General features: G+C 41.8%; 1 pseudogene; it reads right to left on the bottom strand.

Moving 5' to 3' along the window:
* Positions 1-1,006: 1,006 nt before the first annotated feature.
* LOC118540201 (small ubiquitin-related modifier 2 pseudogene) lies at positions 1,007-1,509 on the bottom strand (annotated as a pseudogene).
* Between the last annotated feature and the right edge of the window lie 8,286 nt (positions 1,510-9,795).

Here is a 9,795-nt window from a genome sequence, read left to right as displayed (position 1 = left end):
CAGTCCGGAGGATAAATTATGCAACCAGCCTACTCAGAGGTGACCAGGCACAATCCCTCCCCAGTGCAGGAACCTCCTCCTCTGCAGCATCCAGACAGCCAGCATCCAGAACCACCACACTTCCAGGCCCACGTCAGTCCCCATCGGATCTTCCCATCATGTGTCTAGGCTGAGACCCAACAGGGGAGTGCCGTGGCCAGAGCACAGACTCAGAAGTCAGACCCATCTGGATTTAAAGCCTCATTCCAGCATTTAAAAATTTTAAGGCCAGGGGCGCCTGGCTGGCTCCGTTGGTTAAGCATCTGCCTTTGGCTCAGGTCATGATCCCAGGGTCCTGGGATCAAGTCCCACATCAGGCTCCCTGCTCAACAGGGAGTCTGCTTCTCCCTCTGCCCCTCCCCCCTGCTCGTGTTGTGTGCTCTCTCTCTCTCTGGCAAAAATAAATAAATAAAAAAAAATTTTAAGGCCATGACAAGTTACATCATGTTACATTTCAATTCCTCTACCAAGGAGAAATGATAATAGTACCTAACTCACAGAATGGCTCTAGGAAAAAAAATTATACACACACACTGAATGTCAGGTTTTTATTTTTATTTTTTTTAAACAACAAGTTTATTTAAACAACAAGATGCTTGACTTGAAGGGAAAACTACCTAGGATTCATTTCTTTTAGGGTAATACATCCCTACTTAAAGACAGATTGCCCTACATGTAACAGCTACGTACAAAAAGTTATAAAATTGTCCTTGGTTTTACAATGATAAATGAAAAACATTAAAATTCTCCAGTTGAACAAGATATGCAAGGATTTTTCTGTTTTTCTTTTTTTGTTAAACTGTGAGAGCAAAATAACTTACTGGAATATAAAGATAAGAGCTGACTGAGCATGCCACTAATGGGGAGAGGGGTATTTTCACAGAAACAGTATTTTCCCCCATCCCATCTCCATTTGATGTCGATCAAAGTATACCATTGGCCATTTAGTTAAAAAAATGCGATATGCTTGTGCACATACACAGTTACTTTATGTACAATAAAGGAACGGGGAAGGGGAAAATGAAAGAATAGAGAAAACTATACTGTAGTAGTCAGGATGTGGTGGAACCAAATTGTGGCTTTCTACTTGAGAATGTCTTCTTGGTCTGGAGGAACAGAGTTCTGGAGTAAAGTAGCAGGTTCCCCTTTTAGTAGACACCTCCTGTCTGCTGCTGGAACACATCAATTGTATCTTCATCCTCCATTTCCAACTGTGCAGGTTTGTCTGTTTCTTTGATTGGCTGCCCATCAAATCGGAATCTGATCTGCCTCATTGACAAACCCTATTGTTCGCAATAGGCTTTCATTGGTTTACTAAGTGGTGTATGCCTCTTAATCGTAAACTGCACCACAGAACCATCCTGCCCTGCCACCTTCAAATTAATATGATCGTTGTTCTCAGTCTTGACTCCTTCCTTGGGCTTTTCATTGGCCATGGCGAGCACCGGAGTCTCCTCAGCTGCGGCTTCACCAAAGAGGTACCAGGTCCGCACCGAATGTCAGGTTTTTAGCACAATGTCCAATGCAGAGTAAGGATCCAATAACTATTACCTCAATTATCCGTATTATTGTTCTGTCTCAATGCTAACAAATATGACTCTCTTAATAAAAACTGGATTTAAAATCGGTACTAGGAAATATCACAAGCTTATAGTTAGTGATGCCTAGTCTCTGCCTGTGCGGTCAGCAGTCCTAACTTCACCCCAGCACACACACACTCACACACACATCCCTCCATATGGACATGCCCTTCCCTCCCCCCAACAGCACACAGAGGCCGCAGCTACAAAGGCAGGCTGAGTCCCTGATCCGCCATCTCCCACCACGTCCCTCCCTCTCGTTCATGTTCTATCCCGGGAACCTGCTGCCACTGTCCAGACCAATGACAAATTGTAGCAGCAAGAACCAGAGTGTTACTTTATGAGGCAGTGAACAGGCTGCCCTGCCACTGGCCCTTCATGGATTCCCAAATTACCACTGTGAACATGTGTCTTCTTCCAACGTGTCTCCTGTGGATTCCATGTAGTTTCATCCATGATGCACAGTGTAATCTGATGGAAGAGCCACTTACCCTGGAATGCTGATTATAAAACCCATATGGATAAACCCCCTGGACCCAGCCCCTAAATCTCTCCTGTCTGGCTGGCCCTGCCCGCCCCCCCCCCAGCACCATCCCCCACCACCACCGCTTTCCTCTCCACCACCGACACCGACCACGAATGCACTCCAGCCATTCTTCACTCATTCTTCACCCATCGCGGCTCGGCAGCCAGGACATCTCTGGTGTGATGTGGGCTTGGGGCAGGGAAGAATGCGTATGTGGTGGGGAGGGGTATGCATGGGGGCAGAAAGCACTGGGGAAATCAAACTCTGAGTCTTCGTGTCTGTTTCTCAGATGACATCATTGTAAACTTTCTTTCTGACATATACTCCAGGGAATCCCCTCCCTCCACTATCTGTTTTGGCATCATTCACGGAACTCCTTAACTACCTCACACATAGAAAGGAAGGACATGCACTGGGAATGCTTTCAAGGGCCAGCTTGATAAAGGGACTTGCCACTCAGCCCTATTCCCCACAGTGCTACTCTCCTCAGAGCTGGAAGTCCTTGTCAGAGTGTTCTTATCCTATCCCGGGACACTGATGGTCCCTTTGCCCACTTGGGTGGGATGAGGGTAGAGCCACAGGGAAGATTGGCCATGGAGCTGTCCTGCTGGGAAGATTTCACTTCCAGCACCTATCACTATCTGAGAATTGACACATGGGATAGGGCAAAGAGAGCAGTTTAACTTTTCCCACATCACCCCTCTCCCAGGGAGGAAGATCTTGGTGCCAAGAGAGACTCCCGCAGCCCATGGTTTCTACCACAGGGAAAAGTGAGATAGGAATGAGTGCCCAGCTTCTCCCAGCCTTGTAAGATGTTGTTAAAGTGACTGACTCACTCTATGTTGCCCCACCCAGAACATGTAGGGGATCAGCAGGGCTGAATAGTCTAGGGGGACCTAGAAGAAGGGCAAAGGGGAGGGGCTGGTTCCTGAAAACTGTCCACAGATCCTACTAACATGCTGGCAGGCTCCACCAACAGGCCCACACATGGAGACCATGGGACATCTTATCTGTAGGACCCTCCAGCACCCTGCACATGCCCTCAGGTTGGTGCACTGGAGACTAGTATGAACAATTTTGCTGACAAACTAGATAAATGAAAAGAAATGCATAAATTCCCAGGAGCATATAACCTACCGAGACAGAATCATGAAGAAATAGAATTTCTGAACAGACCAATAATGAATAAAGAGATTGAAACAGTAATCAAAAGCCACCCAAAAAAGAAAAGCCCAGAATGAGATGGCTTCACAGGTGAATTCTACCAAACATTTAAAGAAGAATTAATGCCAATATTTCTCAAACTCATCCAAGAAATTTAAGAAAAGAGAGTACTTCCAAACTCATTTTACAAGGCCAGCATTACCCTGATACAGATAAAGACACTACAAGAAAAGAAAATCTAGGTCAACATCTCTGATGAACATAGATGCAAAAATCTTCAACAAAGTACTAACAAACTTAATTCAACAGCACATGAAAAGGATCATACACTATGATCGAGCAGGATTTATCTCTGGAATGCAGTGATGGTTCAACATATGTAGATCAATAAATGTGATACACCACATTAACTGAATGAAAAATAAAATCATATGATCATCTCAATAGATGCAGGGAAAGCATTTGACAAATTTTAATATCCCTTCATGATAAAAACTCAACAAATTAGGTATACAGGAAATATACCTCAGTATAATAAGGACCATATAAAGGACAAACCCAGAGGTAGCATCATATACAATGGTGAAAGCTGAAAGATTTTCCTTAAGATCAGGAACCGACAAGAGTTCCCATTCTCACCACTTCTATTTAACATGGTATTGGAAGTCCTAGCCAGAGTAATTAGGCAAGAAAAATCAATAAAATGCATCCAAATTAGAAAGGAAGAAGTAAAATTGTCTCTGTTTGCAGATGACATGTTTTTAAATGTAAAAAAAAACCAAAGTTACCACCAAAAATACTATTAGAACTAAGAAATGAATTCAGTAAGGTTGGAGGATACAAAACCAAGATATAGAAATCAGAAATCACACAACCAATGAACTATTCAAAAAAGAAATTAAGAAAACAATCCCATTTACAATGCCATCACAAACAAGAAAATACTTGCAAATAAATTTAAACAAGTGAAAGAACTGTACACTGAAAACTATAAGACATCAATGAAAGAAATAGAATAAGACACAAATATATGGGAGGATATCCCATGTTTGTGGTTTAGAAGAATTAATACTGTTAGAAAGTCCATACTACCCAAAGCAATCTACATATTCAATGTAATCCCTATCAAAATCAAAATTAAATTAACATTGTTTAACTGAAGTGTTAAGGAAAATGTTTTTCTGAAGATCTAACAATTTAATATTACACAATTAACTCCACTATTTTCTAATGTTAAGATGGACTTGGAGGCAAGGTTTTACTAGATGTGGAATTGATTGTAGAATTGGCTATATTGGGGTTGCCTGGGTGGCTCAGTCGTTAAAGTGTCTGACTTCGGCTCAGGTCATGATCTCGGGGTCCTGGGATCAAGCCCCATGTTGGGCTCCCTGCTCAGTGGGGAGTCTGCTTCTCCAGCTCCTTCTGCCCCTCCCCCTGCTCATGCTCTCACACTCTTTCTCACTCCTTCTCTCTCTCTCCCTCTCAAATAAATAATCTTTTTAAAAAATCCCAATGACATTTTTCACAGAAATAGAAAAACCAAACCTAAAATTCATAGGGAACCACAGAACACCTTAAATAGCCAGATTAAAGCTGGAGGCATCACTTTCCTGATTTCAAATCATATTATAAAGCTAGACTAATAATCAAAACAGTATGTCACTGGCATAAAAACAGACACATAGACCAATGGAACAGAGAGACAGCTAGAAGTAAATCCACGTATGCAGTCAAGTAAACTTTCACAAGGACGCCAAGAATACATAAGAGAAAAGATAGTTTCTTCAATAAACAGTGGTGGGAAAATTGGACATACACCTGCAAAAGAATGAAATTTGACCCCGATCTTACACAAAAATACACAAAAATCATCTCAAAATAAATTAAAGACCTAAACATAAGCCCTAAAACTGTGGAACTCCTAGAAGAAAGCATAGGAGAAAAGCTCCTGGCCATTGATCTTGACAATGATTTTTTCGGATTTGACACCAAAACACATGTAACAAAGGCAAAAATTAATGTGTGGGACTATATCATACTAAAAAGCCTCTGCACTGCAAAGGAAACAATCAACAAAATGAAAAAGCACCTTATGGGAATGCCTGGGTGGCTCAGTCAGTTAAATGTCTGCCTTCAGCTCAGGGTTCTGGGGTGGAGTCCTTTATCGGGCTCCTTGCTCAGCAAGGAGCCTGCTTCTCCCTCTATCTGCCATTCCCCCTGCTTGTGCTCTCTCTCTCTTTCTGACAAATAAATAAAATCTTAAAAAGAAAAAAAAAAAAGAAAGAAAAAGCACCTTATGGAATGGGAGAAAATATTTGCAAGCCGGAAAGGAACACATGAAACTTAATACCAAAAACATTAAAAACCCAATTTAAAACTGGGCAAAGGACTTGAATAGCCAGCAGACCTACAAATGGCAAAAAGGTATACGAAAATGTGCTGATCATCAAGGAAATGCAAATGAAAATCACAATGCGATAACACCTCACACCTGTTACAATGGTTATTATTTTGAGAAAAAGCGTTGGTGAAAACGTGGAGGAAAGGGAACCCTGATAAACTGTTGATGGGAAAGCAAACTGGTACATTCACTATGGAAAACAGCATGGAGAAATGACCATATGATCCAGCAATCCAACTTCTGGGTATTTATCTGAAAGAAATGAAATCAGGATCTCAAAGAGATACCTGTTATCTTATGTTCAGCGTTATTCACAATAGCCAAGATACAGAAACAACTCAAATGTTTATCAACAGATGGATAAATAAAATGTGATATTTGCATACAATGGAATGTTATTCAGCCATGTGCAAAAACATGGAAAACATTATGCCAGGTGAAATAAACCAGATGCAGAAGCACAAATACTGTATGGTCTTACTTATATATGGTATCTACAATAGATTTTACTTATTTTATTTGAGAGAGAGAGAGTAACCACGAGTCAGAGGCAGAAGGAGAGTGAGAAGCAGACTCCCCACTGAGCAGGGAGCCCAATGCCGGGCTGGATCCCAGGACCCTGGGATCATGACCTGAGTGAACCAAAGGCAGACACTTAACAGACTGAGCCACCCAGGCATCCCCATAGTCACATTTTTTTAAAGAAGCCCCTGATCCTTCATTCTCTCCAGACACCAGTCAACTCTCTAATTCTTGTTTCAAATTTCTTGCAAGTGTTGGCTACACTCACTTTCTCCACTTGCACACTGTCTATTCACTCCTCAGTGATAATCTGACTCATGCTTCCACTTTGTCAACCGATCTACTCTGGGCAAGGTCACGCATGGTCACAAGGTAGCCAGATTCAACGGACTCACATTCATCCTTACAGTGCTGGGCCTCTCTGTGTCCTTGGGCATTGTGGACCTGACAATATTTCTTAGAACTCTTGACTGTCTGGAGTCTAGACATTGTTCCCATGCTTCTCTTCCCATCGGTCAGACCAGCATCCCTTGATGATGGGAGTCTCCCTCACCCAAGTCTTTATCTTTGGTGTTCCTTAGTATTCCTTTTATCTCTACCCATTTAATTGCTAAAATCACTCTCCATCTTCTCATGATTGTTACTACATGAGTGTGTGGAGTGTGTATTAGGTTTTCCAAATCTGTCACCTCCAGCTCTGAAATCTATATGGATTTTCACATCTCTCTAGCCATTACATGAAGCCTGAAACTCTTTTAGAATGCTGCTTCCATTGGATCTTGAATATTTCCGGGGGCTTTCATACAAGTTCTCCTCAACCCTGTAAAGGTTGGATAACCTTCAACAAGGTTAAGGAAAGATGAGCTACCAGATTCAAACACCCCAGGTTTCAGATGAAGCGGTACAGGAGGAGAAGTATGAGAGGGAAAAGGAAAGAAGCAATCAAACCTTGAAGAACAGAGGAGTCCAGACTCACATCAAGCCCAGGGACATGGATGAGAGATCACACATGGCACAGGCTCTGACGGGTGACACCAGAAGATGGAGGAGGCAGGCTTGAGCCCCTTGTACCCTCTCAGAGCTAATAAACTTACTACCTAAGGAACACACAGCGAACTTGCTATTGAAATGCAGCTTTGTGACAAGTGCTTTGCATTTCTTCTTGGAACCAGATTGCTGCCACTAGTTATGGTTCTGTGGGAAATGTGGAACAAATACCATATATGCCTTTGAAGGCAGGACAGCTACCTTAAGATATTAAGATACCTCGAGTTTATCCTGTCTTTAGAAGTGAGTCCCCCACAATAAGCCTTTTGGTAAACCCTAAATCCCTGCCTAGGTCAGGAGAGGGGATGGGAGAAACAGCCAGAGGTCAGGCCCAGGTTTGGCTGGATGCTGTTCATACGATTCTTTTTTTTAATAATTTTTTATTGTTATGTTAATCACCATACATTACATCATTAGTTTTTGATGTAGTGTTCCATGATTCATTGTTTGTGCATAACACCCAGTGCTCCATGCAGAACGTGCCCTCTTTAATACCTATCACCAGGCTAACCCATCCTCCCACCCCCCTCCCCTCTAGAACCCTCAGTTTGTTTTTCAGAGTCCATCGTCTCTCATGGTTTGTCTCCCCTCTGATTTCTCCCCCTTCATTCTTCCGTTCCTGCTATCTTCTTCTTTTTTTTTTTTCTTAACATATATTGCATTATTTGTTTCAGAGGTACAGATCTGTGATTCAACAGTCTTGCACAATTCACAGTGCTCATCATAGCACATACCCTCCCCAGTGTCTATCACCCAGCCACCCCATCCCTCCCACCCCCCCACTCCAGCAACCCTCAGTTTGCTTCCTGAGATTAAGAATTCCTCATATGATATATGTCTTTCTCTGATTGACTTATTTCGCTCAGCATAACACCCTCCAGTTCCATCCACATCGTTGCAAATGGCAAGATCTCATTCCTTTTGATGGCTGCATAATATTCCATTGTATATATATACCACTTCTTCTTTATCCATTCATCTGTCGATGGACATCTTGGCTCTTTCCATAGTTTGGCTATTGTGGACGTTGCTGCTATAAACATCGGGGTGCACGTACCCCTTTGGATCCCTACATTTGTATCTTTGGGATAAATACCCAGTAGTGCAATTGCTGGATCATATGGTAGCTCTATATGTTCCATACGATTCTGACCCTGATCCAGATCCACCCAGCACCTTGTTCCTAACCTCCCCCAATCCAGACTCTGCTCCAGACAAGCATTTCACCCACTGGTGGAAAAACGAGAGCAGGGACCACTCCCAGCTACTAGAGCAGGATCAGGAACTTACTCTTCTATTCCAGAGATAACGATATAAATATGTACGTATGTACATATGACAATCAGTGTAACACACATGGAAAATGATTGGCCTGAAAAGGAAACTAAATCAACTCTAGGTAATTATACACAGCTAAATACAGATATAAATACCTTTAAAAATGGAAAAGAATACATAAGAAGAATATAATTAGGTAAGAAATATCAAAAACAATCTGCAAAAGAAAAGATCAATAAAAACATGTATTTTGAGGGCCGCCTGGGTGGCTCAGTCAGGTGGGCATCTGCCTTCAGCTCAGGTCATGATACTGGGGTCCTGGGATCGAGCCCCACGTCGGGCTCCCTGCTCAGCAGAGGAGTCTGCTTCTCCCTCTCCCTCTGTGATCTCTCTCACTAATAAATAAATAAATAAATAATAAATCTTAAAAAAACCCCATATTTTGAAAAGAATTCCTACTACTTAGTCAAGTCTTGGTGGTCATTAAAGTGTTTTCCCATTTTTTGTTGTTGTTGTTGTTGAGTAAAATACACATAACGTAAAATTACCTATTTTAACCATTTTTAAGTGTACAGTTCAGGGGTATTAAATACATCCATAACACTATGCTACCATCACCACCATCCATCTCCAGAACAATTTCATCTTGTAAAACTGAAACTCTATATACATGAAACAATAACTCCCCATTTTTTACCACCCCCCCCCCAACTAGCAACCACCATTCCACTTTCTGTCTCTATGATTTTGGCTACTCTAGGTGCCTCATATAAGATAAATGATACAGTATTTGTTCCTTTATCACCGGCTTTTTTCATTTAGCATAACATCCTCAAGGTTCACCCATGTTATAGCATATTGCAGAATTCCTTCCTTTTTGAGTCTATATAATTTTCATTGTGTGTATACAAAACGTGTTGCTTATTCCTTCAACCATTGATGGACACTTGGGTCACTTCTATGTTCCAGCTATTGTGAATAATGCTGCTATGAACATGAGTGTACAAATATCCTGTCTCAGTTCTTTGGGGTATATATTCAGGAGTGGAATTGCTGGATCATATGGTAATTCTATTTCTAATTTTTTGAGGGACCTCCATACTGTTTCCCACAGTGGCTACGCCATTTTCCCTTCTCACCAACAGCGCCCAAGGGTTCCAGCTTCTCCGCATGGTCACTAACACTTGTTATTTTGAGGTTTATTTTTTTATAGTAATGGGTGTAAGGTGGTATCTCAT

The sequence above is a fragment of the Halichoerus grypus genome, chromosome 11 (assembly GCF_964656455.1).
Source record: "Halichoerus grypus chromosome 11, mHalGry1.hap1.1, whole genome shotgun sequence".
Lineage (NCBI taxonomy): Eukaryota > Metazoa > Chordata > Mammalia > Carnivora > Phocidae > Halichoerus > Halichoerus grypus.
The sequence above is the reverse complement of the archived record's forward strand: the minus strand, read 5'-3'. Positions and strand labels throughout refer to the sequence as shown.